Consider the following 5,000-nt stretch of genomic DNA (forward strand, 5'->3'; position numbering starts at 1 on the left):
TCAAATAATCTTTCTGTAATCTAATCATATGACCTCAACTCTCTTTCATTCAAATAATCTTTCTGTAATCTAATCATATGACCTTAACTCTCTTTCATTCAAATAATCTTTATGCAATCTAATCATATGACCTTAACTCTCTTTCATTCACATAATCTTTCTGTAATCTAATCATATGACCTCAACTCTCTTTCATTCAAATAATCTTTCTGTAATCTAATCATATGACCTTAACTGTCTTTCATTCAAATAATCTTTATATAATCTAATCATATGACCTCAACTCTCTTTCCTTCAAATAATTTTTCTGTAATCTAATCATGATCTTAACTCTCTTTCATTCACATAATCTTTCTGTAATCTAATCATATGACCTCAACTCTCTTTCATTCAAATAATCTTTATGTAATCTAATCATGACCTTAACTCTCTTTCATTTAAATAATCTTTCTGTAATCTAATCATGACCTTAACTCTCTTTCATTCACATAATCTTTCTGTAATCTAATCATATGACCTTAACTCTCTTTCATTCAAATAATCTTTCTGTAATCTAATCATATGACCTTAACTCTCTTTCATTCAAATAATCTGTCTGTAATCTAATCATATGGCCTCAACTCTCTTTCATTTAAATAATCTTTCTGTAATCTAATCATATGACCTCAACTCTCTTTCATTCAAATAATCTTTCGGTAATCTAATCATATGACCTCAACTCTCTTTCATTCAAATAATCTTTCTGTAATCTAATCATATGACCTTAACTCTTTCATTCAAATAATCTGTCTGTAATCTAATCATATGACCTCAACTCTCTTTCATTTAAATAATCTTTCTGTAATCTAATCATATGACCTCAACTCTCTTTCATTCAAATAATCTTTCTGTAATCTAATCATATGACCTCAACTCTCTTTCATTCAAATAATCTTTCTGTAATCTAATCATATGCCTTAACTCTCTTTCATTCAAATAATCTTTCTGTAATCTAATCATATGACCTTAACTCTCTTTCATTCAAATAATCTTTATATAATCTAATCATGACCTCAACTCTCTTTCATTCAAATAATCTTTCGGTAATCTAATCATATGACCTCAACTCTCTTTCATTCAAATAATCTTTCTGTAATCTAATCATATGACCTTAACTCTTTCATTCAAATAATCTGTCTGTAATCTAATCATATGACCTCAACTCTCTTTCATTTAAATAATCTTTCTGTAATCTAATCATATGACCTTAACTCTCTTTCATTCAAATAATCTGTCTGTAATCTAATCATATGACCTCAACTCTCTTTCATTTAAATAATCTTTCTGTAATCTAATCATATGACCTCAACTCTCTTTCATTCAAATAATCTTTCTGTAATCTAATCATATGACCTCAACTCTCTTTCATTCAAACAATCTTTCTGTAATCTAATCATATAACCTTAACTCTCATTCAAATAATCTTTCTGTAATCTAATCATGACCTTAACTCTCTTTCATTCAAATAATCTTTCTGTAATCTAATCATGACCTTAACTCTCTTTCATTCACATAATCTTTCAGTAATCTAATCATATGACCTCAACTCTTTTTCATTTAAATAATCTTTCTGTAATCTAATCATATGACCTTAACTCTCTTTCATTCAAATAATCTTCCTGTAATCTAATCATATGACCTTAACTCTCATTCAAATAATCTTTCTGTAATCTAATCATATGACCTCAACTCTCTTTCATTCAAATAATCTTTCTGTAATCTAATCATATGACCTTAACTCTCTTTCATTCAAATAATCTTTATGCAATCTAATCATATGACCTTAACTCTCTTTCGTTCACATAATCTTTCTGTAATCTAATCATATGACCTCAACTCTCTTTCATTCAAATAATCTTTCTGTAATCTAATCATATGACCTTAACTCTCTTTCATTCAAATAATCTTTATATAATCTAATCATATGACCTCAACTCTCTTTCATTCAAATAATTTTTCTGTAATCTAATCATGATCTTAACTCTCTTTCATTCACATAATCTTTCTGTAATCTAATCATATGACCTCAACTCTCTTTCATTCAAATAATCTTTATGTAATCTAATCATGACCTTAACTCTCTTTCATTTAAATAATCTTTCTGTAATCTAATCATGACCTTAACTCTCTTTCATTCACATAATCTTTCTGTAATCTAATCATATGACCTTAACTCTCTTTCATTCAAATAATCTTTCTGTAATCTAATCATATGACCTTAACTCTCTTTCATTCAAATAATCTGTCTGTAATATAATCATATGGCCTCAACTCTCTTTCATTTAAATAATCTTTCTGTAATCTAATCATATGACCTCAACTCTCTTTCATTCAAATAATCTTTCGGTAATCTAATCATATGACCTCAACTCTCTTTCATTCAAATAATCTTTCTGTAATCTAATCATATGACCTTAACTCTTTCATTCAAATAATCTGTCTGTAATCTAATCATATGACCTCAACTCTCTTTCATTTAAATAATCTTTCTGTAATCTAATCATATGACCTCAACACTCTTTCATTCAAATAATCTTTCTGTAATCTAATCATATGACCTCAACTCTCTTTCATTCAAATAATCTTTCTGTAATCTAATCATATGCCTTAACTCTCTTTCATTCAAATAATCTTTCTGTAATCTAATCATATGACCTTAACTCTCTTTCATTCAAATAATCTTTATATAATCTAATCATGACCTCAACTCTCTTTCATTCAAATAATCTTTATATAATCTAATCATATGACCTCAACTCTCTTTCATTCAAATAATCTTTCTGTAATCTAATCATCTGACCTTAACTCTTTCATTCAAATAATCTGTCTGTAATCTAATCATATGACCTCAACTCTCTTTCATTTAAATAATCTTTCTGTAATCTAATCATATGACCTCAACTCTCTTTCATTCAAATAATCTTTCTGTAATCTAATCATATGACCTCAACTCTCTTTCATTCAAATAATCTTTCTGTAATCTAATCATATGCCTTAACTCTCTTTCATTCAAATAATCTTTCTGTAATCTAATCATATGACCTTAACTCTCTTTCATTCAAATAATCTTTATATAATCTAATCATGACCTTAACTCTCTTTCATTTAAATAATCTTCCTGTAATCTAATCATATGACCTTAACTCTCATTCAAATAATCTTTCTGTAATCTAATCATATGACCTCAACTCTCTTTCATTCAATTAATCTTTCTGTAATCTAATCATATGACCTCAACTCTCTTTCATTCAAATAATCTTTCTGTAATCTAATCATATGACCTTAACTCTCTTTTCATTCAAATAATCTTTATGTAATCTAATCATGACCTTAACTCTCTTTCATTCAAATAATCTTTCTGTAATCTAATCATATGACCTCAACTCTCTTACATTTAAATAATCTTTCTGTAATCTAATCATATGACCTTAACTCTCTTTCTTTCAAATAATCTTCCTGTAATCTAATCATATGACCTTAACTCTCATTCAAATAATCTTTCTGTAATCTAATCATATGACCTCAACTCTCTTTCATTCAAATAATCTTTCTGTAATCTAATCATGACCTTAACTCTCTTTCATTCACATAATCTTTCTGCAATCTAATCATATGACCTTAACTCTCTTCATTCAAATAATCTTTTTGTAATCTAATCATATGACCTCAACTCTCTTTCATTCAAATAATCTTTCTGCAATCTAATCATATGACCTCAACTCTCTTTCATTTAAAAAATCTTTCTGCAATCTAATCATATGACCTCAACTCTCTTTCATTTAAATAATCTTTCTGTAATCTAATCATATGACCTCAACTCTCTTTCATTCAAATAATCTTTCTGCAATCTAATCATATGACCTCAACTCTCTTTCATTCAAATAATCTTTCTGTAATCTAATCATATGACCTCAACTCTCTTTCATTCAAATAATCTTGTTGTAATCTAATCATATGACCTTAACTCTCATTCAAATAATCTTGTTGTAATCTAATCATATGACCTTAACTCTCATTCAAATAATCTTTCTGTAATCTAATCATATGACCTCAACTCTCTTTCATTCAAATAATCTTTCTGTAATCTAATCATATGACCTTAACTCTCTTTCATTCAAATAATCTTTCTGCAATCTAATCATATGACCTTAACTCTCTTTCATTCAAATAATCTTTCTGTAATCTAATCATATGACCTTAACTCTCTTTCATTCAAATAATCTTTCTGTAATCTAATCATATGACCTCAACTCTCTTTCATTCAAATAATCTTTCTGTAATCTAATCATATGACCTCAACTCTCATTCAAATAATCTTTCTGTAATCTAATCATATGACCTCAACTCTCTTTCATTCAAATAATCTTTCTGTAATCTAATCATATGACCTCAACTCTCTTTCATTCAAATAATCTTTCTGTAATCTAATCATATGACCTCAACTCTCTTTCATTCAAATAATCTTTCTGTAATCTAATCATATGACCTCAACTCTCTTTCATTTAAATAATCTTTCTGTAATCTAATCATATGACCTCAACTCTCTTTCATTCAAATAATCTTGCTGTAATCTAATCATATGACCTCAACTCTCTTTCATTCAAATAATCTTTCTGTAATCTAATCATATGACCTTAACTCTTTCATTCAAATAATCTGTCTGTAATCTAATCATATGACCTCAACTCTCTTTCATTTAAATAATCTTTCTGTAATCTAATCATATGACCTCAACTCTCTTTCATTCAAATAATCTTTCTGTAATCTAATCATATGACCTCAACTCTCTTTCATTCAAATAATCTTTCTGTAATCTAATCATATGCCTTAACTCTCTTTCATTCAAATAATCTTTCTGTAATCTAATCATATGACCTTAACTCTTTCATTCAAATAATCTGTCTGTAATCTAATCATATGACCTCAACTCTCTTTCATTTAAATAATCTTTCTGTAATCTA

At 27.6% G+C, this 5,000-nt stretch overlaps 1 protein-coding gene across 1 annotated transcript in view; it reads right to left on the bottom strand.

Annotated features, from left to right (window-relative positions):
* The window catches only part of LOC137624762 (uncharacterized), a 161,093-nt gene that overhangs the window by 29,732 nt on the left and 126,361 nt on the right, over nt 1-5,000 (bottom strand). The window lies entirely within an intron of this gene.

The sequence above is a fragment of the Palaemon carinicauda genome, chromosome 31, assembly GCF_036898095.1.
Source record: "Palaemon carinicauda isolate YSFRI2023 chromosome 31, ASM3689809v2, whole genome shotgun sequence".
NCBI lineage: Eukaryota > Metazoa > Arthropoda > Malacostraca > Decapoda > Palaemonidae > Palaemon > Palaemon carinicauda.